Source organism: Anomalospiza imberbis, chromosome 9 (genome assembly GCF_031753505.1).
Source record: "Anomalospiza imberbis isolate Cuckoo-Finch-1a 21T00152 chromosome 9, ASM3175350v1, whole genome shotgun sequence".
Lineage (NCBI taxonomy): Eukaryota > Metazoa > Chordata > Aves > Passeriformes > Viduidae > Anomalospiza > Anomalospiza imberbis.
In genome coordinates, this window is record NC_089689.1 from 16,447,442 (window position 1) to 16,474,095 (window position 26,654).

Genomic DNA, 26,654 nt, shown 5'->3' on the forward strand with positions numbered 1-26,654 from the left:
CTTGGGCTTTTTGCTTTGCACATCATAACCTTTTATGTTATCATTTGGTGAGATGAGGTGAAGACACAGAGGTGCATAAATTGGAGACCTCAGATCTGTGATTATGTTATTGCTGACCCTCATCACATCTAACATTATACTGTGCAGCTCTGCTCACAGGAAAAAAAAAAAATAGAGAGAGGACAAGCATAACTTGTTCACTTGAGAATAGTTATGTTTTGATAGGTATAAATCAGGATAGTTATGCTACAGTCAGTGTTACATCACTGAGGATTTAGTCACAATAACTTCCCAATCTGCTTTGTAGATTAAAAATATATATAGATCCATCTTCATTGCTTGCTGGAATGCATATAGCATAAATAGTACACAGTAGCTCTAAAGGAGGGAGCTCTTATGTCTCATGCAACCATCAGAAGAGGTGTGATGGGTCTTCCTCATTTCTAGCTGCTGTAACAAGTCCTGAGTCAGAGCTCGACAAGTGACCCAAGCACAGCCCACCAGCAAGCGGCTGGCCCAGGCTCCAGTGAGCACAAAAGGGCTGTAAGGATGGCCTTGCCCACACACAGACTTTGCAGAGCTTGGTGTGTACTTCTTGTCCATGCCATCTGATACCATGGCAATCTTTTAACACAAAAATTGTTGTGGTTGTGGTGCTGTCACCTCAGGATATTTGGAAAAGGGATTTTCTAGTCAAATTACATTTTCGTAATGCTGGACAGAGCTGTCTGTGCAGTGATCTGTCCTGAGGAGTTTGTGAATGGTTGTAGGCACCCTGCAGCACCATCTGTAAAAGGCAATGGCTTTCTCATACACAGGTATAATTTAATTCATGGAGCAGATTTCATTCATCAGCTTTTTAAGACTAGTTAGGGAAGCTGAAAGTTGATGCAGACACACAAGCAGAAATGGGCCCTTTAAAGCTGACATGGCAGACATGGCATCCCAACCAACCTTTAATAGAATGAAGATTCACAATGCCAGTGTCTAATAAGTGTATCTCACTCCAATACAGGTATTTCAAGGCCATTCTGTGTAAACAGTGTGCATTGCTTTGTGTCTTAATCTGCAAGGCAACCAAATATCTCGCTTGCAAATGTATGTTAAGGTTTAATGAATCTCCTGCCATAAAAGTGTTGCTCAAGACTAATGAACAAACAAATATTTACTTAAACCCCTTTGTGAAAGTCAAACACACTTTCAACAACTATTCATGTATTTAGTGTCAGATGTGAGTCATCACTTAGGTGCCTGGCCTTGTGCTCTGAGCAGCCAATGCCAGTAGTTTCACAGCATTTTTCACTCATTTTTCCCTCTTTCTGCCCCCACTTCCATCTCCAGTAAGAAGCAGTCTGGAGAGTCATTTGTCAGTGGCAGAACTTACTCTCCTTCAGTGTTGTTTGTGCCATGGTGGCAGCTGATGCCCTTGCTGTCCATGAGGCCTGTGGGGGCCACCTCAGCCCCATGTTCCACACAGCAGCTGCTTGCTTCAGTGCCACTCTGGGGTCCTGCTGGCCAAGTGAGTGCAAGCACAGCCATGTCTTCTTTTTCCTCTCCCCGGCTTTCCAGGGGTACCAGTGTGGGATTTAGGTTCTGTGTGAATCCTCTTCTGACTGTTGGTGTGCCAGCCGTGGGTCTCTCTTCCTTCTGGCAGCTAGTCATCACTTCTTTGCCAAAACCTAGCATCTCCTTCTAAGTTGCCATCTAAGGTCTCCCTAATCTGTCACAATCACAATGAATAGGTTCACCCTGAACAGTTCAAATACCAGGGCTTTGCTAACCAGCCCCATATCTGGGACACTGGCCATTTCAACAGATCTATCTGCAGCTGGAGAAAGGTGGACATGACCACCCTTAGACTCAATAGTTTCTGGAAAGGTCCCACAGGATTTGCTTTCTGAGTACATACTGTGAACCTAGAAGGTGCATTAATAACAGGGACTTATTTCTTGTGTTACTGAGTGACATTAAAATTGTGTGTCAATGCTTGTTTTATTTTTATTCTGCTACTAAACAAGCTGAAGGCTTTAAGGATATTTTTTGTTCTCTTTTGTCAGAGGGGTCTACCCAGGGTGGAAAAGAAAATCAATGTTTCAGGGTTGTTTAACTGTGGGGTTTTTTTCATGTGTTTCTTGTTTCATTATGAGGAAGGAATTAAAAATCCCTCCTAGACAGTACTTAAAATATCAAAGTCATTGTTTAATGCCTTTGAGTCACTGTACAACTAATTCAATTGCACAGCGTAGTGCAGTTTCACGGTATGTGAAACACAGATAGTAGAGAGGAATGATTGGAAAGTTGAATAAACACAGCATTAGTTTGCAAAGTCTGAGACTTTCTGATGACTTCTTTAGCAATGATCCAGCACAACAGCTCATCAGCAGAAGTGAGAACAGAAGCTTTTAAACCAGGACCAGAGCCCCTGCCGCCTCTACCTAAGCTAAGCTAGCTGGGTTCATGCTGGCTGGAGGCCCTTCACCCTCCTCTGAGCCAGCCACAGGAGGTGGGTTGGGCCAGCACTGGATGTCAGCAGCTTTTGGTGAGGTCAAAGCTCGGATGATGGCTGTGGCTTTGCAGGACCCTTCAGCAAAAATGAGCCTCAGGTGGTCAGGGGCCAAGGCAGCAGAAGACTTGGCCGCTAGACACTGATGAGGGCAGTGCACAGCCAGCCTGGCTCCCTGTACAGTGAAACCAGTGCTGTGTTAGGCACTCAGTAACCTACAGGGACCCGAGGTTCTTGGTGACAGGGCAGGGATTGCAGCTTTTGTGGCACCATCAGTTGTTGCCTACAGGAGGTCATCAAATAGATGAGGGGTTAGTAGGGAAAGGTACACACCCTGATTTGTGAGTACTGTTGCCATAATAAAGGAGATCATCCCAAATAATTACTGAATTTATCTTTGTGTCCACTTTGCAAGGTACAGGAGCAGTGTTATCTCTGTTTTACAAATAACAGTCTGAGGCACAGAGAGGCTTCAGCTTTGCCTCTCTCATCACTTTAGAAGAGGTAGTGGTGGTGTAGACTTATCTGGGTTGGCTCTCAGTTAGGTGCGGTAGTATTTTGCCCACAAACTTTCTTCTGATGCAGGCTTTATGTGTGTAGAAACAAGACCTGGGGCCCTATTTCTCTCTGAAAGCACCTGTTAGTCTCCCCATTTCCTCACCAGGACTGCTGGAGCTGCTATGCCTAAATTAGACATTCCCTGCCCCAGCCTCCTTACCCACATGTAGATCTCCCAGTGAAGATGTCCACACCTGGGTCTGAGTTAGGTGTTCCCATACATGGGAGTGCCAGCGTCCTGAAACAAGCATCCCCCACCCTGCCCTTAAAGCCAAATTGCAGCCACTGGTTGGGGTATATCTGTGGTTGGTAAGCCACCCTGTGGGAGTAAAACACTCTCTGATCATGAATTCCTGCTTTGGTTTCATTTATTCCCACACAAAAACAAACACAAAAAATATCTTGAAGCTATCTCAATCACCATTCAAATGTTGATGCTTAGTGTTTGCAACTGATTAGTATTGCCACTGAATCACAGATATTTCCTGTATTAAGTGGCCCTAAAAGTCAATGTCAACATTTTAATGACAACAGCAGTATTGTAAGTAGTGGCAGTTTGGCAAAGAGAAAAGGTGGGAGTGCCCATCCTGAATGGGCACAGATAGGAGAGGAAAAGGAGCAAAAAAAGGGAAAGGACAAAGAAGCACACACGTGCTCATAAAAGTTTCTGACAAGCTAAAAGCCTCAGAAACAAATTTGAGTTTAAAAATGCATTTGAAAAGTTACATACTCACTTTTGTATGGAACAACAATGGTGGAATGCTAATAACATTTAATTTCCCTTGACTTCTAACCTTCTTAACCTGCTGTGCTGCTAGAACAGTGCTGTAAATCAAAATATGCTGTATTGTATGGTGAACATGTGTATTGAGTCATTCCAGACTGCCTGGTGCTTTTTAAAAACAAAACTCACAATAGTGTTTGTGCTGTTTTTCATTTTTCATAGACCTTTCCCCTCAATCATGCTGCAACTGGTTAGGTTATGTATTAAAAATACAATATAAAAAAGAGGGAGGGAAGATGTAGGGGTAGACATAATACCACAGAAAGTACAGCACAGACAAATAGGCTAAAATATCCTTGACATTACTTTCTCCTTTGTTCTAAATGTTCTTCCAATTTCAGTAAAAACAAATTGGAATACTGCCTGGGGTCTACTAAATCATTAGTAAATTAAGAATCTGTTTTTAATAACATTTCACTTGTAAATAATGCATTAATTGACTTGCTTGAAAGTTAGCTTGAATGTTAGAAACTCTGGCACTAAATGTGTAATGAAAGAAGTGCGCCATTTGAGGAGGCTGGATGGTAAATGTAACAAATTAAATATGACAGTTGATATTTGTGAAAATGGTGATATAATTAGAGGACACCTGCAGCTGTTTTCCAACCAAAACAACAGAAATTAAACATGTATAAAGTATGTGTGTCATATTTTCTCTTGGCATGTTTCTTTTATTCTGTTTAGGGCTTTTTTTAAGCCTTTCTATTTTTTCCTTACCTTTTGTCATATGACCTTTTGTCAGGTCATATGGCTAACAGGTGTCTACTTATCCAACTATACCATTTGTTAAATCTATAAGTGATCATTTTGCAGTGTAATGACAAAGAACCTGAATCTTATTTACCAAGCATGAGCTGGAAGTTACTAGAGGATATGACACATGCCCAAACATACTTTAACCCTGGATGGTTGGGAGTAGTCAAGAATTATACCAGGACAATTCTGTGCAGTCCTCACCTGCAGATAACTCAATTATTTTTTCTCACCCTAGCTTTGATAGTCTTGGGGAGGATTTCTGTAAACTAAAAGGTGATGTGAGGCAATGTATAAGCATTGCAAATGTGTAGCGTTCCTTCTTGGCATGTGTGCAATTGAAAGAGAATTTGATGCTGTCCTGGCCATCTCACAAGGGTTTTGAACACCAAGTTTCTAATGATAAAGGAAAAATATGAAGTTCTTGAACAACATAGATCCCCATGCCATGCCACTACTGGGAAAGTGTGAAGGAAATTGACCAAAGATGGCCAAAAGTGATACATTTTTGACCTGGATCCAAAGATTCTGGGTATTTCAGTTCATGGACTCTTTTCCATCTGTCCTTGCTCCTTTCCAGTTGGTGTACAGACAACACCCTGCCAAAGGAGATAGAATTTGGACTTGTAAAAGCACAAGTCTCTAGACTGACTCTCTTCAGAGTTACAGCAGTAACGAGGCAGTGGAATCACTCAGGTATAAATAAACAGAGTCTAAATGGAACATAAAATTTTACTCCTACTTAAAGCCATGTGACTATTTTTCCTGGTGTCAGAGTTAATGGGCATAGAAACTGCACTGTTGGACTGGGCATGAGGCACACTGCAGCCTGTATCACTTCTGCTCCCATAGATTCCACCTGAGGAAGGACTTCAAGCTGTCCCAGAGTTGCTTTTACTAGGCTTTGACATACAATTTCCCCACAGCAAAAGGAAAAACAGTACAGGGGAAGGCAAGCTGTCCTCACCAAGAGACTCGGATCTCTCTGGGGAGTTTTCTCCGTGGCTGAGGCACATAGAGAAAACTTAGGTGGGGAAAGTCTCATTGCACTATACAACCAGCTGTGGATACTGTAAATCTTCAGCATGCCCTTTATCGGCTGTCAGAAACACAGACATTCATAAACAAAGGAGAGCAGAAGACTAAAATTCACTTTAAAATAAACAGTGTGGACTTTGATTTGGAATGTGCTAACAGGATAGATATGAGCTATTTAAATAAACATACCAGCCAATTGTGTCAGCTTTGCTTTGGGGGCAACAATACCTTTGTTACTGGGGTTTGTATCTGTCTTGATTAGAGCCACGTCAAGCAGCTGTTGAGATTGACTCTGATGACAGATAGGATGTAATGTACATGACACTGGAAGCAAAGTATCATGGAGACAAATTGTGTGATGGCTGAGAAAATCTTTACAGCTTTTTCAGATATGGCAGACTTCTTCCCTGTAGATGCAAATATATTTATTTGTCTTAAAGTTACAGACTTATGGCTGCTCTTGCAGGTACCTTTTTTTATGTAATAACTTCCATTCTCTACTGCCTCCCCCAGCCCAAGCAGGGGGCTGTTTCCACCCTGCAGTTTCTGGGTAGCACACTCTGCATGCTCAGTTTATTCCTATAGTGGTGTATATGACAATTATGGAAGAGAAGCCATTTGCTGCCTCCAAGGACAAGGCAGTAATAAAGTTCCACAGAAAGTGCACCCTGCTTTTCTTGTTATAAATCACACCAGTACATAGTCAGGCTAGTCCCACCTGCTTGCATAGCTTTCAAGATGTGTTCCTCTTTAAGTTGATTTTACAGGTACTATTTCCTGCTCATCATGTAGATCTCAACTGACTTGATGTAATTGGTGATGGAGCTTGGTAGGCAGTGATATAGGAGAGGTGCAGCTCACAGGGCCAGGTTCCAAAGCTCTGCTGTGTAAGCAGTCACTCTGTGACTCTATTTTCAGGAGCAAGATCTTCACTGCGTTAAAGCTGAGGGGAGTTCTTACTCTTTAAAAGAACAATTTTCTGCTCCTATTCTCTATGCACTTTTGCATTGGTAACCAGTAGTTTCTGTGGGGCAAATGTATCAAGAGCTGCATTTCCCAAGTAAAAACCATGAAGTAAAATCTATTACAATATTTACCAGAAGGAAGGAGTTGTTCAGCCTCTCTTCATCTTTCACTTTTACAAGAAGTTTCCCATCGATATCAAAGCTGATAATACACTTTTATTTGTGTTCCTTTGTGGGTGTTTTGCAGATGCTGACCTTCTGAATGGATTAGGGATCCATTACAATTTTTATTTCTTTCATCAGTATATTCAAACACTGTAGATACTCAATTTACCTAAAACTCCTCTTTACTTAAATAGCATCAGCAACAGAGATGATGACTCCAAAGAAGACTGGTTTTTATGGTCTAAGGGGAACATGCCTAGGAAGATGGTCTTCAGCTTGTTGTCTGTAGGTTTGCAGCAACAAATCAGAGAACCAAAGCTACAAGGGGTTTGATTACATCCGTATTTGCTTTTCAGGGACAAATTTGTTGGCCTATATTAAGCCTGCTAAAAATGTGGCCAAGATTTGCCTTAGCCAAAAAAATGCACCTTCCTTGCCTATGTAATGTTACACTGATTTGAAGGTTTTCTTAGCTATAGAGTGCTACAGATCAAAATAACAAACCTAATAAGTAGAAAAAAAAATTACGATTAAAAAATTAGTATTCCCAAACATAAGGAAGATGTGCTGGCTTAGTTAAATAAGGCACAACTGGTATTATTTAATTAAAATCTAGAGTGCAGCTGTTAGGGGAGAATCTAGCCAGTTTCAGATAGAAAAATATGCCCTAATAATGAGTTTCAACATCATTTTGATGCTAAACTCAAGAGTGTGGTAGTTGTGAATGTTTTGCATGTGCATGCATATGTATACATACACATCTGTGTCTCTGACAGAGGGGGGAAAGACAAATGTGTTCAAATAGGTTTTCTGTAGTGAGGGAAACTATAAATAAAACTAGACTTATGTGATCCAGCAACAAGGAGGCTCTGAGGATGCACAGTGTGTGCTTAGAGGGTGAGGACAAGGAGAGGTGATGCTGGGAGCTGCTTTGCCTATGCACATAAGCTTGGGTTTTCTGTCTTTGTCCATCCAGACATACAGAGTGGACAGAAAGAAATGTCTTTACTTTGTTTGCTGAGAGAAGAATCATTGTAAATATGTGGTTTTTCAGTTTTCTCTAAAAATTATAAAGATGCATTTATTTTCTATAAAGAATAATTATTAATTAATTGCATTTCTGCTGTATCTAAACTTACTGGGCTAACATCTTGTTTTGCTAACTAAAGCAGAATATTTCAGCTTTTCAGAGAAATAATTGTATGTATTAGTCTGGCAGAAAAAAATAGCAACTTTTAGAGGATGTTTCTAAGAAACAAGGCAGTTATGTAAACCAAGGAAAGAGAAACATAACACTGGGGGAAGTTTTGCTGCCATTATTATTATTTATTATGGTAACTATTTATACAGCACTGTAATTTTGTGTGACATTCTTCAAAGAGTAAAAAAAGGCAAGCAGTGAGACCCTGAGTACACTCTGCTGCACATACCTGTAGCCATACCCTGCTACACATAGTATCTGACTGAGTAAGGGCTGGAAAAACTAAACTAAGCTACTTTTCTCCCCATTCTTGGGCTGGCAATCCAGGTTTGTGAAGCTGTGTCTTGTCCTGTCCTTCCTAGATTCCCTTTGCAGGGCAAGAGATTTTTGAGCAAGGCCTCACAATACAAGGAGTTCTCAGGGAAATAGATCTGGTTTTCCTTCTGCTCTCTTGAGCAGCGCAAAGCTGCCAGAGAGAAGGCTGGAAATCAGGCCTCATGGTAGCTGTCACAGGGAGCTTGCAGTGTGCAACAGATGGATATAGAAAAGGACAAAATGAAGCAAAAGCAGAAGCAGGCAAAAGAGGTTAAGCTCTAAAATAACTTAAAATCATTTTATTCATTACACCTTCAGATGGAACAGTACCATCCATATGTGATGAAAAAGGGTCTTGATGGTATTTTGATGACAACATTCTTTTATTTCTGTTCATGAAATAACTGGCATTTGCAGAATTTTACCCTTTATGTAACATTTGTCCAGAATAGGTATAGGTTTCCTAAGATTTTCTTCTCTCTCTGTTATTTTACAGCTTCTGTGTAGCAATTGTTTGGTCATTAAGAGCAAATAGTTCACCTTTTCATAGTTCACCTTTTGTCTGTGAGTGAAATTCTCTTCATTTTGAAATAGGTTTAATTTGTCATGAGATAGTGGTGGATGCTCTGCTTTCCCTACATCCACAGTTCCCATGTAGGACCTTTGGGTAGCAGTCCCAGACTTTTTCCTCCCCAAGATGCTGTCAAAGAATATGCAAAATCACTAGGGTAGCTAGTGTGCCATAAGCAGAAAGCAAGGTAAAATGGCCTATCAGAGGGCACCTGAGGGGGGGAGGTGAGGCAGGGAATATATATGAAGCAGAGAAAGGTCTCCATTGATGCAGACTCAAGTTTGAAAATCTCAAAGATGAGAGTGAGGGGAAAAAATCAAGCCACAAAATCTGGGTTTTTTTTTTTTAAGTAGTTTTAGTCCATACAAAACAGCAATGCTTAATAAGAGAATTAAAGACCAGAAAAGAGAGGGGGACCTGGAGAATGATAGGGGTAAGGCAGGAGGACCAAGTCAGTGCTAAATGGGACCAGGGCACCGGAGCCTGCAGGAGGAGGGAGCTGGCCCAACTGCCAAGTGGGCATGGCAGAATGCAGGTGAAGGAAAACTTGCCCTCCAAATTCTTCCGCAGTCATATTGGTTTTCCTGCTCTCATCTGTAACACCTGGAAAAAGAAGCATTACAGCTCCTGTTCTGTCTTGCCTGGATGCCCTAAGGGATTTCGAACCACAAGGAATCCACATGTTATTTGGAGCCACTGAACTGTGCAGGGTAGGCTGCCACCAGGAGCTCCTTGGGCTCTTCCTAACGTGCCTACTGTGCCTCCTGCTCCTCCCAGGCACAGTGAACTGAGCTGAAGAGCCTGAATGCTGAATATGTTTGTTCTTGACAATTTAAATTAGATCTTTATATTTAAGGCATATTTTTCTATTTTATCTACTGACTGAATTTTAGATGCTGAAATATTCACAAAGCTCTTTGTTCTTTGGGGAGCAAGAGATGGGTTTTCCCCAGTGGCACAGTGATAGTTTCTGATCCGCCAGCCTCCCGCTGTCCACTGTCATTGCAGCTCACAGTCAGTGAGTGGCCCGAGGAATAGCTGGCACTCAAGGACCCCCCTCCAGTGCCCATAACTCTGAAACTACATGACATCTTAACCTTTATGAAATTTCTTCAAGACAGCATTTTAAAACACCCAAATCTTTCCTGACCTTTACATTTTAGTAGAGGGGGTTTGTTTTGTTTTTTTTTTTTTTAAATTGATGTTCCTATATTTCTTTTCTTTTGCTGTGGCATTTTTAAACAGGTTCAAGAGGAACTTTGCTTCCCCTTTCCTTTCCTTTCCTTTCATTGTTGAGCTCAATCATTAAGGGAAAGCACTCCAGACTCAAGGCTAACTTTATAATGGTTTTGTGTTTGTGACATTTTATTTCTCTCAGCCAGTGGGAAGTTCTTATCCTTTTAATTTGTAAACTGTTAGGTTTCAGTTTGACTCTAGATGCTGACTTCCTTTGTGGCATCTCATCCTCATTCTCACCTGTTTCAGCAGGCTGTGGTTTGGTGATTGTGTATCAGAGGTACAGATGATTCGGGGACTCGCTCAAGGGGATCAGTGATTGGTGCCCTGGATCATCAGGAAGCTAACCCCTTTTCATATGTGGGGAATCAAGATATCTTCAAGAGAAAGGTAATGGTTTAATTTGATAGTAATACCCTGCCTAAATCTAGAATAAATCTGTTGAGTACTTCAGCAAAGCTGATAGTGCAAAGCTGACACAAGTGAGGAATCATTCCTGGCATTTTTACACAAAACTGCAAATATTTGTAAAGGAAAACTGGAAACTCAAAAGGTTTACAGTTTTTTTCTATGGCACTTGCTCCTGTTACTGCAAGTAGAAGCTCTGTATCCTGCTGCATGCAGCGCTCTCCTATAAGACCTCTTTTTTTAGATAGGGAAAACTCTCCACATTTGTATCTAGTCATTACCAAATACAATCTCATCAAATCTTTCATGATATCAGGCAATTACAACACTCAAGGCTCAGAGTCTAAATACTCTCTAGTGGTCCTTTTGGATTTGTTTGTATAGTATAGTTCTGTTGCAACTGAGAACACAGACACAGCTTTGTAGGCACAAAGATGAGTTCTGCTAAGCCTATGTAAGTCCCTGCTCCTTAGCCCAAAAAAACTGAAGGTCAGTTCAAAGCTGCTTGTTGAGGGAAACTAATCCTGCAAACAGTACATTCACTGGCCATTATTTCCAAATCCAAACTATCTTATAGTCATGAAATGGAAAGTTTATGGGGAAAACAAATGCTGCATTTATTACTGTGATGCAACATTCATAAAATATATTTCATTGGGGGGGAGTTTACACAGGGGGTAATGAGATTTTTCCTTTATACATTATTTACAACTGCTTAATCCAGGTGCTGTAGGTTATTTTTTTATCCCTCAGTTTCACAGCTACAAAACACTTCAGTATTTCTAATTTATTTCTGCTTACAATACAGATGTTCTCAATTGTGTTTTTAACTACATTTCAACTGTTATGATCACTTTTATTTGTTTGTGTCACTGTACACTTAGAGGTTGAATGTGCACTACACAATAGTCAGGTTCCAAGAAGGCTGTAAAAAGCCTCTGGTGATTTAGTTACCAACAAATTAAACTATGCCTAACAGTAATATCTTTATCATTAGTGGTTTTAATCTTCAGATGATTTCCTTGCTGTTTATATTGCTCTGTGCATGGGCTCTTATATCTTCACATAAAGGTTTCATCCTTTTAAACAGCATTTTTCAAGATGACCATTTGGAAACGACATTTGGAGGAACATTTGGATTGCATCCTCTAACTAAATTTCCAAGCTGTTGGTAACGGACTAAAGAAAATGTGGTCTGCACTGAATACTAAAGAGCTGCAAATGTAAGAGCCTTGAAGGTTATGTGTAAATATTGACTTTTTTATTTTATTTAGCATACAAAAATGAACTTGCAATGTTGCTTATCTGATCATACAGCAGTGACTGCATCTGCATCATCTGAGATATATTCCTCACACTTCTGACTTTCATAGGTGTTCCAGAGTTTTCCCTCTGAGGATGTTATTTCATGTCCCTGATTAGGGAACAGATATCTGGGGGTTGTGGGTCCATATAGGAACATGTCAACCAAGAGGCAACAAATGGAAGCAGAAAAAAAATCCTTTCATCTTCAAAGGCCATGTTCTATGTGCAGATATGGGTCCCAATAAAACTATTAAGGTTCTTTCCTGAGATGTGTAATGGGACTTTAGGGCACTCAGCATCCAGCAAAACAAGGTCTTTGGTTCATCCTAGAGGAAGCACAGAAAAATAACTGTAACATTACATATACCCCAGCTGTTCTTTACACTTACCCATACTGTCCTTTCCCCTTGAATGTGAGTCTGTTGTCATTTCTTTTTAACCAGAGGTTTCTGTGGAAATCTCAGGATCTTTGTGCTTACATGCTTTTTTTCTTAAAACACTGAAAAAGACACTGATGTGCAGGTAACAAAGCTTGCAGTTCTTCAGAGCTGTTTTTTATACTAAATTAATTTATATGTTAAGTACTAAGATAGTCACCACACAGTTTGTAATTCCAGGGCATGAAACATGAGGGCCCCACAATATTCTCCTTAAAATCTAGTCAGAAAGACATGAAATCTTGGCTGTTCACATGACAGACCTGGGTAACTGCTTCATGAATGGTACTACAGTCACCAAAAATCCACAGTAATGATTTGAGAATACATTAGTTGTCTCCCTGGACAGCCTAACCTGAACACCAACACTATCAAGAATTTTTCTAAAGTATGTGATTCTCCTTTTTAGTACTCCTAGTTCCTGCATAAAACCCTGACATGCTGTTTACATCAGCTGGCTGCCTCTTGTGCTCCTCTGGGGGTGTCTTGAATTTTTTTTTTTTTTTGGATTTCCACATGTGAGAGAAGGATTTAATAAATTGCAGAATCATAAATTTCATTAAGGGAGTGGGAGGAAGAACAGTAACTTCTTTGTGCTACATGGAGTCTATGTAATTTAAATAAATATTACCTATTTCTTTAGCAGATAGTTAAGAAATGACCAGCATGGCTCTTGTTTGGTCATCCTCCTTGTTCTTCTATAAACTTAATTTAATGTATTCTTCCTTTTACTTATTTGCTAAAAAATTCAGACTCTTCTAGTCACCTGTTTTTATTGGACATAGTGGTGAGCCTTACCAAGAGGTGTAGTACTCTGCCTATAGAGCTACTTTACCCAAACCAGAGAGTTTGTCCCTAATCCACTTGTCGTGAAGAAAGCCAGGCATCAAGGTAATCATGCCAGCATGCATTTGGCAGGTCATGCACAGTATGGAGAACACATGTTATTTGTCCTTTTTAATTCATTTTTCTCTGCCTTTCAATAGAGAGAGTAGCCTTATTCTTAGTAGTCAAAGCTTCTGAGAAGGCTCCTTCTGTGCTTCCAGAGTAGTCCCACAGTGGCAGTGGAGCACTGTGGAAACAAAAGACAAGAGAGACATGCCAAGGATTAAGCATGTTCTGGAAGGGATGAACCCATGTCCCTCACCCCCAAATATGACCAGGGTTGATCCTGTGGTGGCTGGTAGGTACATGTGTCTGTCTATCCAGTTTGTGGCTTCTAGCTGGGCTCATGGAAAGGCTGCATTGCAGAACTAACAGGGAAATGTCCCATGCCAGACAGATGAGTGACAGTGGTAGAGTATTATTGAATGATATGGGATTGTCTAACCTAAGCAAGGGTCTTAAAAAAGATAATGTGGCTTTTCAACTACACGAGAAATACTGCTCCAAAGAAAAAGATATCAAGGAAATCCTTTCATATATTCCTAAGGAAAGTAAGTATCAACAGGCTTCAGTTATGGTAAGAAAGATATTCGTTTATCATTAGTAAATACTTGGCATTCCAGTAGGAATCTGGTGGCTTACAGCAGTAGATCAGGAAGCCACAGGGTCTTTGTCACTGGACAACTTTATGAATAGGCTAGACAGTATCTGAAAGTAATGACAAAGGTGTAACAGAGCCTTTACTGACATTGTGTGCCCGGTCAACACAGAGTGGTCAACTGAAAGCCAGTGAGCACCTAGTGAGTAAAATCTAATAAGAAACACATAGATTCAGGACACTTTTGCCACTGGGACTTCAGGATGAGGTAGGAAGCAGTGAATCCCTTGTGCATTTTGACAATGGGAATCTCCCTCAACTTTGCAAGCAGATTTTTGTCAACACAAAACACTTTTCCCTTGCCAAACCCATATACTACCTTCATCTTATCTAAAGAAAGCTTCAGCCAACTGGCTTTCATCCATGTCTTATCTCTGCCAGACACAAGGAAGCTTAACATATGGCTTCAATGAAAAGGAGACGTAGAGCTTGGTGTCATCAGGATATTGATGACATTGTAGCCTATGCCATTTCACAATATCCTCAAGTGGTTTCATATGGGTTTTGAATACAAAAAGTAACAGCAGTGAACCCTTTGGTACTTTAAGCTGCAAATTCTGGGAGAGAAAAAAAAACATTTATCCATGCTTTTAGGATCTTCTTGACAGAAATTGTCAGAACACTTCAAAGACTTTCTTCTCTCCTGTCAGCCATTTTGCCACAAAAGCAATGTGAAACAGCAACAGGAAGCAGACATAATGTCTGGACTTTGGTCTGACTCAGATGCAGTGGCAAAGCACAGGAAGAATTAGCAATATTAAGTTAAAATAATTTATTACAGTATGTATGTGTATGCATGTTGGTCTGATGAAGTAATGTAACCATACCATGACAGAAACTTCCTACCTTTGCTGTAAAATAGCTAATGTCACTGGTCTAAACCTACAATCTGACTATTAAGTGGAAGAAGAAACTTTTTTGTAGTTTAGAAATTTGAGTCTCAAGAGCTATAAAATTAGAATATTCAGCACAGCTGATTGTCTACAGAGGTCTCTAAATGAGACCTGCTTTAATAGGTCACAAGACAGACAGGTAATTTCTTAGTTGGTTTAATCAACCAGTAAAAGTAACAGGTGAAGTGATGTAACCCTTGTGTGAAAAAGGGAAGTTAGATCCCACTGATAAAATGGGGGAAGAAGATATAAAATCTCACATCAGTATTAGCAGTTACTCTGTAGGCAGATGTGTCTTTCCCCCTGGGCTTACATCCATCTGGAGTTCCAACCTGCACTGTGCCAAACAAGATTAACTTAAATGCCCAGCCATTTTGTTTGGAGTATATCATTGCTATCCATCTTTGGTTGGTATACAGATTTGCTAATAGCAATGGTATCCAGTCTTGAAAGGTCTTTGCTTCTTATTTAAAAAACATATCTGTGTATTATTCATGTGTCACATTCTCTGTCATCAGTGATGACAAAACTGCACTGAAATGACTATATATATGCCTGTCACATGCCTCAGCTATGATAATAGAAATAAAATAAATACTCTGGAATCTAGTTAGCTTAGCTCCCTCAACCATTTCCACATAACCACAGGAAGGGTGTCCTAGAGGCCCCAGATGCTCCACTGGAAGATTTTCAAAATAAAGCCTTATTAGTAAGGCCATCTGACTTTTCTCCCTTCCCTGCTGCGATATTTGGTGAATAAGACATAAACCATTCCAGTGAAATGTTCAGGCCTGAAAAATGGTGCATTTTGCACCAAAACCATGGAGGCTGACAGGTGCCTGAGCAAAGAAGGAGATAGATGAGTGAGGTGTTGAAGCTGGCCCACCACCATCCCACTGTTACAGAGAGAAAGGGAGTTCTACGTACAGGAATTGATGTAGGGTAGATGTGAAGCAAAGGAGTGAAATCCATCTTGTTTTCTTCTAAGAGATGCCAGCTGAGCTGGAGTGATGCTGTGCAGTAGATTGCAATGAAAACATGCAGCTTGTGATAAGCTGACAGGAGCTGGACTGAGCATAAATAGCTTAGAAACATCAGTGGGTAAAGGCAAAGCTTTTGCTTTTGTGTTTTGAAAGGACATATTTGCTATGCTTTGCTTTGTAAAATATAACACATTGTGTTAATACCAGCAACTGTATTTATAACACCTTACACTTCCCATGTGTCAAATTGTTGTCCTTATATATGCATGTTCTCATTTTTTGAGTATGGAACCATTATAATCATTGTTAGAACTTTGTGACTGAGGATATGAGACTTTCTCAGCATGAGTGACTGTTTTCTCAAGACGTCCTGTCTGCAGTGGTGTAACTATGCTGACATTTGCACAGACAGGCAGATGGTACCTGGGACATGTCTGATTGCAGCGCAGACCTGAAGATCCTAGATGAAGAAGCCGAGTTGTGTTTTGGCCTGATTTATAAGAAAACTGCTTCTCAGCAAATGTAGCCTGTGTTATCCTTTCTGCTAATGGAAGAAATGGTGAGCCACAGCAAAACAAGCCCACAGCTAAAACATATGTTTTGGCCAAGGGTCATAACAATTTGTATCAGATATCTGTGTGTGTTTGTTCCATACCAACTAAAACATTTAATGTCCTTGGGTAATACAGAAAAGGGCAAACATCCACAAGTCTGATTGACTATGGGAGGTTATAAGATATATCACAACTGGTAAATTGTGCTTGAAAACCATGCAGGATGAGAACAAAATGGTGTAACTGGGAAATGGTCTTCTAGAGGTGGAATCTGAATTTTGATTTCTCATTATGTGAAATAGTTTCCTCACTCTCAAGAGAGAGATTTTGCATCAAAGAAGCAAGCAGATGTTGTTAGGTTCACTGAGAAACACAATCCTTCAGATAGAAGGAGAGGGAGAGTAGGCATGGCATGCTTTGGCGTACATGGGACAACAGATTCAGTGAATCCTAGTTGTTTCCTAATTTCAAGTCTGAGAGTGAATCACATAATTTGTTACAGATAACTGGCTAATGTCCACTAGCTACTGACAAGAATTTTCTGTCCTACTTTGTGATTGACAGCTAAGTAATTTGGATGGATTTGAGCTGAGGGAGTTGTGCTGTGGTCTAGCCTGCTGCATCTTGGTGCCAGGTCTCTTGCCATACTCTTTCCACCTTTCCTACCAACTTCCTGCTATGGACTTTTGTGTTCAAATTCCATTATTTCATTTGAACCTGTTTGGGAAAAACTCATCATTGTAACACCATTTTAGAAGTGGCTTTTCATGGATACAGCTAATGGAATTTATGCAGTAAAATGCTGCTACTGAAGTCCTCTGATAAACCACACAGACTAGAAAATTGCTGATTTAGGGTATAAGTGGATAGGATGGCAAATGTTATCATGCGTTTGAAACTGGTTTATGCATATACCACTCTATTTTTTTAACAGTCCAGAGAATTACAGAAGCCTTCCACAAATATAGCTCTCTGTTTTAAGCACCAACATCATAACGGGTTTTTATGTTCTTGCTCTGCTCTGCACTCATGTCGTCCTGGAAGAGCTCCATGGACTTTGAGAATCAAGGCAATATTGCAATTATATAGAATTAGAATGCCTTTTCTTTAGTAAAGAGATTAGGTAATGTAACAAAACCAGTGAACCAAGGCCAGCTGTGGTGTAAACAGTGATTTTACTTCTCGAGCCAAATTCCTAAATGGTGGAAATGAACCTGCTGTGTTCTAACAAACCCTTTTTTTATCTCCTTTGTGTCAGTAGCATAGACAAAAGGGTTGGAGTGGCAGCAAAAAAAACCCTATTTAATATCTTATATGCGGCAAAAGTCTTCTACTGCATCTTTTCTTTGTTGCTGCTTTTCCTGCTTCATGCCCATTTCTGCACCTAGCAATGTGGGAGCTGGATATGGCCAAAGATTGACTATACTTACAACAAGATCCGTATATAAAAGAGCATTTGAATTAGTCATCACTTTGCCTATAGATTTCAGAAGTTTAGATCTCCAGCTAGGGCAGATGTAAACTTCTTCAAAGTATAAAGGCAGGTGGGTTCAACAGGTTTCGTGTAGCAACTGGGAGCAAAGCACTGAGATAAACAGGTATGTGCTGATTCTTGTGATTAGGCCAGAAAAGCTCTCTCAGTGTTGTCCTGTGCTGTAGAAATATATCTTGCAATCAAGGACTGAATATTTAAGGCTTTGAATACACTCTTCTGTAATGAAACATCTAACAGGTGGGATTGCTGGGCCTCCAACCAGGCTTTCTTGTTCTGTGGCTTTCTGGGATCAGCAAATATCTGTATAATGCCTGGGGAGCAAATTCTAAGCTGCTGATGCTCCACCATTGCAGGCTGGTGGTGTTCAGGACTGTGGAGGAGTCCTGGCTCATTTCCATTCTGGAAGCAATGACTAGGAACTGCCCTAAGCCTCACGTTGTCACGTGTCACTGCATGGTGTGTGCCAAGAGGTGAAGTAAGCAACACAGAGGGCATCTGGAAAGAGAGAAGACAGGAGAAACTCAGTTTGGCAGATGCTGGAGCACAGCAGGCTTCCAGCAGTTTATTTTGAATATGTTTGTTTGCTGAATAACCATGCTTTACTGCAGTGGAGTATCTTCAGCTTCAGTAATATTTTGCTGTTATTATTAAAGACCAAAGTGGACAGCAGTTAAAGGAACATGGTGGTGCTCCTGACTAGGATTCACTGTTCATTAACCTTTCAGACAATGTGTGAATTTAGAAGGGCTGTTTTTTCCTAAATTTTCTAATTCTTGTAGTTCTCAAACATGCCTGTTTTAATAGCAAGAAGTTAAACTGCAGAAAGGTCATGTTATCTGGTTTGTGCATAGGCTGCCTCTATCACACTTGTGTGTAAACAAAGAAAATATAATTACAGCTCTGCAAATTTGAGGCCAAATCCTGCAGTTTAGTCTGCTCATCCTCTGCTCACATAAATGGGTGAGTCCTTGGGTTTGCTTGGCTAACAAGTACCATCCTGTATTAACAGAGAGGAAATCTTTTCTAGGATTTAGAGCAGCTGGCATATTGAATCCAGTAGACCAACTGAAACCTTGGTATCAGGCAGCAATGATTCTTCAGAAATGACTGGAGCTGTACCAATCTTACATTTCAGGACTGAGATCAGAACCAGACTCAGAATGCTGAAAAATAAAGCAGTTCTGTCATTTGCTGGTAATGAGGAATCACTTACCCAAATCATAAATCTATGTCCAGGCTGAAGTTTTACACTATAAATATGTTACATTGACTCCATGGGGTGCTCTTCTAAATAAGCTCCATAGTATTTACTAATAAGTCTCTTTTTTCTTCTTCATGCAGCTTGTCCTCTAAGGGTGATAGATGTTTCTCCACTAGCATTTTGATCCAATCCTATTAAAACCATTTTTAGTTCCAGGAAGACTTTTGATCTTTTTTGTCTTCCAAAACTATTACAAATATTCACAAATTCAGGGTCATGCTGTATGTAACCACATACGTTTAAATCCAAATATTTGAGGTGGGATTTACGGGAGGGAGTGGCTTGCAGCAGGGTTTCCCAAAAAAGGGTATGAAATGCTGGGAGGGAGAGGTAAAAAAGCCAATTATTAATTCTGCTTCTAACATTAGTACTATTTTGCATATGAGAAGGGAGAGGATGAATAGAATAGTTCACCAGGGAGAGAGACACAGGGAAGAGTAATTTGCAAAGTTCTGGTTTACAGAATTTTAAAAAGTAAATGCACTTATTCCTAGGCTGTAGATTAAGGTGTATTGTACAGCATCAGCTGGCCCTAGTTATCCCTGACTTTACAATGTTTACAGCATTCTCCACTCTGGTAATTCTGCCTCAGAAACCTCTCTGCCCTATGTGAAAGTGCTGTGCACTTCTTGCTTACCAAGGGACTTAAGTTAATATAAGAGCACTCAATGTTCTAATGTTAAATGCCAAAGGACCAATACCTGAAAGGTCTATGACTAAAAGCATCAGACTACACAATTTCCTATTTACTATAGATGGTATATTTAGTAACTAATCATCCAACCTAATAATATAAAATAGTATTTGACAAAAAGGTCAAGTGTTTAATATTAGGGCTAGGAGAGTCATAAAAATCTATGAGGGGAATGCTCCATGGAACAGCCAGCCAGCTGCAGCTCCCAACTCTGTCACTGTATCTCTCAGTTACTTCTTTCATCCTATAAAAATGTCACAGTCTCTTAAGCTCAAATTATTCCATACGTTTCCTGCTTCTGGAGGATGTAACTCTACAGTAGGCTCAGTCCCTGGTTGCCAGGCAAGACAGCTCTGTCTCTGGAAGTTTCCTCTCTGTAAATCTTCCAGATCTCTTTAAAAAGTGTCAGCTTATGGTGTAAACAAAAGTTCCCTGGATATTGTGGAGAGCTCTGTATTATATAGAAATCCTATTAGGATGCTATGAAAGAGACTTTTAAAATTAAATAATTGCTTTATAATACCTAGCAGACTTTATGTTCCAGGTTCATTGGCCAAATGGACCTCAGCCAGGGGAGTGAGAGGGAGTGAACCAAACTGAGAGCTGGTGTAAATGGCCCCAACTTTCACATTCTTTTTGAACTTGACCAACACATGCAGGGACTAGAAGGAGCCATTGCTGCTGCTGATCTTTAGAGCAACCTGGGCATCAGCCATGTTTTAGACCCTCATTGTCACTGTAAAACATGAAAACAAACACAGAAACAGCAACTGAGACTAAATGCTGTACTCAGATCCAGACTGGAGGACACATGTACAAGATTTTATTGTTAATATTGTCCTTCCTTAGCTCCCGTCTCTCTGATACTTTTCCCACACTGTTATTCATTATTCCCTTCATGACTGTTGGAAATTTGGATTTTTTAATCATCTTCTATTTGCCTGCAGGGACCTCAGTTATTTTACTTCTGCCCATGGGATCCCACTTCAATTGCAGCTGTTTGAATTAACATGTTTCCTTGCTGCATCTCCTGGCTGAGGGAAGTGCAAGTGCTGTCATGGCCAGCAGAACAGACAGGTGACTCAGTTCCATCCTGTAACTCATTTTTGTGGCATTTTTTGTAAACTCATGTGGTTTAATAGCAAGTGGAGGAGTTGGGTTTTTTTGTTTTTTGTTTTTTTTTTTTTGATCAGCACCTATATACTACAGGGTGGGGGGTGGTATTTGGAAAAAAAATGGGACACACCTTTTAATTCTCATGAAAGCATTTTCATGTGAAGCCTTCTTACAACAACAGAGTGAGAACAAGTTAAATATTTTGTTTCAAAAGGATTATCCCTACCCAGCAGGGAACAGCTGGCATAAAATGTTGATCCACCTCCCATTGCAAACAAGAGCCAAACTCCTGTTGATTTCATTGGTACAGAATCAAGCTCTTATTAAGTCCATGGCCAGCTTTGCACAACTTCTGTCTCTGTCTGATTCTCTTACATATAGGCCTGACCCTCTCTGGCTGTGGAGAACCCAAGATAAATTGTGGCTGTAGAGAAACTGAAAGCATTTTAAGATATAAATGAGTAAATTAGTATAACAGCTTTTTCCAAATATGTTCAGTTGTGGAGTACATCACAAGCAGCCCCACTGACTTCAGTCTAGTCCATCTGTCTAGATAGCCAAATGACAAGCAGCAAGTTGTATCCAGGATCTTGACTCACTAAAATGAGCCAGTTCCTTCTTTTTTTTCTGGGTTAACATGGCTCCTCTCTAAGTTGTGTTTCATTTCTGTGTTCAGCCACTCGAAAAGGAGAATTTCAAGTTTTGTATACAGTTATATTGCAGTATATTTAATAAAAGAGCACCTATTATTGAAATGTTTTGAAAGATATCACTCCCAGAGATATAAGAGCAGGCACAAAACTTATTTTCTCTCCAGAGCATTCACATCAAGGCATAGATGTATGTAGAACTGTTTAGAGAACACACATTAATTACAAAAAGAACTAGACAATTTTTATGATCCTAATCTCCAATATTGACAGGCTTCCTGTTACCCATATCCAGTCCTTTCATGGTTATATTGTTTGAATGTGTTTCTGCTAAGTGGCAGAGCAGACTGAAACTGTTAGTGCCTAGGAATTGGGAAAAAAAAGTGATAACAAGTGATTGGGTTGTTAAGAGCCTCATTGTATGTGACAGTGAAAAAAACTGGGCCTGTACTGTCATATGTCATCTAAAAGTTAGCACTATGAACAAGATGTTTTCATATCCTTTCTAATACTTTGAGATAGACCAAAATGTATCATAACTACCTTCATTTTACTCAGTTAATAATGAATGATCAGTGAAACATTTTGGAATAAGAAAGCTAGATGATTCATGTAACCTCTGCTGTGAAAGGTTTTCAAAGTTTAAAACATAAAAAGAGAAAGTAAAGGTAGCTGTATCTTTCAAAAGACAAAGTATATATAGGAGAGATTAGAAGTTTTAATTGAATAACATAGTTTGTGAGATCATCATAAAGGTTCAATTTTTTGATAATCAATTTGAATTTCATTCATGTTCATCATTTGCATGAGTTCTCAAACAATGAAACTGTCTTTGTGGGCCTTTCTTCGACTTCATGACCATCATGATTTTCAGGGATGAAAGTCATGCTTTGATGATAATGGTGTGATTGTATGGGTGCTGTATAAACTGCAGTTTTTAACTGCTGGGGAAGGTGCTGTGTAAAAAGCTGTGCTGCTTCTTCTTTATTAGACTTGATCCAAGATATAGAGAGTCCAAAGTCTTGCTCAACTGTTCATGGATAACAAGTTCTCCAAAAATTTTGCCACAGCAAAATTAAATAGCTTTCCTCACACCTCTGATAAGTCTACACTAAGAATAAAGGGCCAAATTCTCTTCTGGAATACAGATCAACATTTTTTGGTGTCTCTTGAGCTTCCATACCTTTTCCAGCAGAGACCTTGGTTACTAGTACAGAGTTCATGTAAAGAGACAGCTCTTTATCTCTTAAGGAGACTTTTATCTTTGTGCCAGTGCACAGAAAGAAGTATAATATGATGCATGCATGACATCATCATAAAACTTCAACTTTTGGAGCCTGTGGGTGGGGGATTAAGTGTCCCATTTAGGTAGTCTGTAAGAATAATTGTCATTCCTCCTGCATCTTATTCACAAGTGTGTAAGGATCCTGTTTCTGAAAGACTGGACATGCTGAACCACTGTTCTGGACTAGTATCTTAGTCCCTGTGCTTTTGTATTGTTAGAGCTACTTCTTTTGAACTTCATGGCTGACTAAAAATTTGAGGTATTCTAGGTTGTACTAATTATGAGGAGAAATTGTAACTCTGTATCTACAAAAAAGGACAAAGATCTGTTTTTCTGATCACTGGACAAGTCAAACAGCTATAAAAATAAAATAAGTTCATCCACTTGCCTGTGAGACCTCTTTCAGCCAGAGCCCACTCCTTATGCTCACCCTTGGCCTCTCATAGGGATGCACTGGCTGCATGTCCTGCCACCTCTCTTCATTTCTGCAGTGACTCTGTGGCTTTTCTTCCCACCCAGTCTAGTAATATTCAGGAACTGTGCTTCTCTCATAGTTCATGTCTCTGATCAGACTGGCCTTGTCTTTGCTGTGTGCAGTGACACGTGCCTGCACTTTGCTTGAAGACTGAGTATCTTCACCAAGGAGTTGAGTTGCTCCTTCCCAGCTAACTCAACTGAAGGGCAATGACTACAACCAGCTCTGACTACATTTCATTCATACACTTCTACATCTGGTTTATATCAAATTTATTCCCATAATTCCTGCCATCATAAAAAAAAAAAACAGCCTGAAAAGAAGAGGAATAAACATATAGTGGTTTAAATTTGTATACTAGGAATAATTAAATTCTTAGTAAGAGACTTCTGTCATTTCTCTATTTTCACTCACCATGAGGAGGACAGCATGTTCTCATCTCTGTAGAGTCACATAAATTACTTGATTAAAGTGCATGTTGCAGAGCTTAATCTGGACATTTGGAACCTCCTTGCTGATTTCTCAAGGTATTTATTAAATGAGGGGGAAAAAAGTCCTGTGCTTAGTTCATCTTCTTATATTGTAGATATATTTTACAGACATTTGCAAATAGAGTAAAGAACAAGAGTTCTTCAGCTATTTAAAGTCTTTGAAAGAAGAAAGGCAGTTTAGATTACCAGCAGCCTACAACGTGCGTGGCACAAAAATGTCAGTTTTAATGGCAAAGTTCAGGATAAAACTGTGTCAGCTAATTTAATCATTTACCATGAAATACCAGTTATCTTAATCTTACATGCAGTCCTTAAGTCTGCTGCATATTTTTGTGTAATTGAATCCTGTCCCTAAAAGGGACAAAGCAGGGAATTTGCTTTTTAGTGAAAGTTAGGCTCTAAATGTTCCTGTTTATAAATTGTACTTGTGGCATTGTCAGATATTTTGATAGTGAGCAGCTAATATTTCTGATGAGTCTGTTTTTTCTCTGTTTCCTATTTGTGTTCCATGCTACAGGAGTCATATTAGTATTCAGTTTCTATGGAACTTAACCGAATTCGCTGGAAAAAACCTGCAGATATTGTTCCCAGAACTTAAGGCAAATAAATTAGTATCTAACCCAGATGACACATTTTATTCATGTGGTTTGCTTTCCGTCTAGATACCTGATGTATTACTTCATCAGCAAATTCAACAAGGCCAAGATGTCTTCATTTTCCTTCAGAGCAAGAGCTGTAAGAGCAGTGTGGTGGAAGGATTGGTCTTCTGTGGCCAGCCGGCGAGAACCCATCAACAGCTGTGATGAGCAGAGCAGACACGGGAGACAGGAGGCAGCTGAAGCCAAAGAGGACCCACGCCTGGAGCTGTGTCTGTGTGATTGGAGCAGAGAGAGGCCAGGACCCAAGGAAATCCCAGCAGCAAGGGAAAAAACAGATTGACTCTCAGTGACTCATTTAGCTCCTGGATTGGACAGATCTCTCCCCTGCTGGCAATTTGGCTGAGCATCAATGGACAGATACCAGGATGAATAGCTTAAAATAATTAGGGGTTGGGAATTTGCAAAACTGCTAGCCATCAAATTCTTTACTGTGCAATGCGAGGCAGAAAAAAGAAATTACATTTAGGTTATTAAATATTAAGTCAGTGGATTTACTTCCATTTGGTGCAGGACAGGAAACTGGCTAAAATTCAACATTTATATCATTGTGTTGATGGTCTGTTTATCACTGAGCAAGTAAGTGCCTTTTGGCAGGTCAAGCTCTTTGACACATGGGGCAAATGTGTGCTTAATTTCTCCCAAACAGAAGAATTAATATAATAATAATTAACACAGATGAGAACAGAATTAAAATCAAGTACAGTCAGGAGTTCCGTTTAATGCCAGGTGTCTCACATTCTAGATGTTCTGGGGCCAGATTTTTCCTGTTGAAGGTAGCAAAGGTGTTGCCTTTGGCATTTATGGGAGCTGAAGTGGGCCTTGGATGTAAAGAGACAAGATTCCCTGTACTTTCTATTCAGTGCACAAAACCAGAAGCAACAGGCTTATTTAGTATCAGTAAAGGTCAGTTAAAATTATAGAGACATCCTTTGGAGCAAATCCTTTTCCTTGTATTTGCATATTTATGAATTAGAGATTACGACAGGCTATTTCATTTATTAGAGCAGCACTGCTATAGTTAATAGTCTGTCAGTACTTCCATTATAAACCCCGTTTTTCAGTGTTTAATATCTCAGCCATTTAAAATCACATCAGGAAGCAAGTTGGTCTTATGTTGCTGGCCAGGTGCAATTTTTTTGTTATGGACTATTTTCAATAATGAAATACTGCTCATCATATATGCAGATGAGCCACAGCATTTCTGTTGGAGGGACACAGCAAGGTGTGTAGATTCACTGTGGCTTTGTTTTTCTTTAGGAAAGAAGGGAAAAGAGGGATTTGACCAGTCATGTCAACTGTGGCCTTATGTTTGAAGAACAGTTTTTCAAGCAACTGCTCTCAGAGGAAACACTGGTTCTCAGTGGGAAATCAGGTTGCTGTTTGCTTGCCAGTGGTGACCAAGGTAAAGAGGTGAGGATGGTAACCCTGTCCCTCTGATATTTCTTGTCTACCAGTCATGGGTGAAGCACCCCAGGCAAGAAAGCAGTGAACATAAAAGAAGAGCCTTTAGAAGTAACAGGAGTCCCAATTACAAATTCAGAAATCTGGCCTCTTTTTAAGTGTCTGCCAGCAGCAAAGTGTAGTACTGTCCTGACTTTATTGTTGATATTTGGGGTAGAGGGTTGCTAAGACTTAAGGGGCAGTTATGAAGCAACTTGCACATGGTCCTAAAGTGAACAGTGTCATTTATTTCCGGATTCTCACATCACTCTCCTTCCAAACAGCCCCACTTTGCTTTCATAGAAGTGTTACTTCACTAAAAAGTAACTGCCTGGCAAGGGCAAATGTTCAGACTAAAATACCAATTTTTAACTTGCTAGGGCAGCAAAAATTTACTCTTCAGAGTATCTGAAATAAGTTTCTCTTGCACTATAACCTTTTGCCCCATGAAAAGAGAAACAGTCCAAACAGAAACTCCTAGGGAGTGGTTTGTTTTCAAGGTCTTGAAAATCATTTGCTGCCTCAGTAACTGACCAGTTAGAAATCAAATTCATGAAGAGAAAAAATAAATGAAGCTATGTGCAAAATATCTTTAGCACTTTTGCCTTACAAAAACAGTTGGAGGTAGGAACATAGTCCATATTTTCCATCTTTCTCACCATAAAGGTCTATGTGCACAAGTGAGGGTTCCAGGGAAACTAGCAATGGCAGGCCAGAAACACTCTGAAACATATTCAATCCACTTGGTGCATTGCAGCTAATCAAACTATGCCCTAGGCAAGACCCAGGGCTTGGCCTCTGTGTCACCTTCTGTAAATTTTGACTGAAGTAAGATTAACAACAAGTTTAGAAGCTACATTACACAAACATTTTTTA

The 26,654-nt window shown here is 39.9% G+C and overlaps 1 long non-coding RNA gene across 4 annotated transcripts in view; it reads left to right on the top strand.

Annotated features, from left to right (window-relative positions):
• LOC137479433 (uncharacterized) overlaps positions 1 to 26,654 on the top strand; it is a 513,525-nt gene that overhangs the window by 435,358 nt on the left and 51,513 nt on the right. For 3 of the 4 annotated variants that reach the window (XR_011002245.1, XR_011002246.1, XR_011002243.1), the window contains 3 exons: positions 11,588 to 11,720; positions 13,286 to 13,422; positions 24,342 to 25,748. This is a non-coding gene — a long non-coding RNA (uncharacterized lncRNA). The remainder of the gene's footprint in view (positions 1 to 11,587; positions 11,721 to 13,285; positions 13,423 to 24,341; positions 25,749 to 26,654) is intronic. The other variant, XR_011002244.1, reaches the window with a different exon arrangement.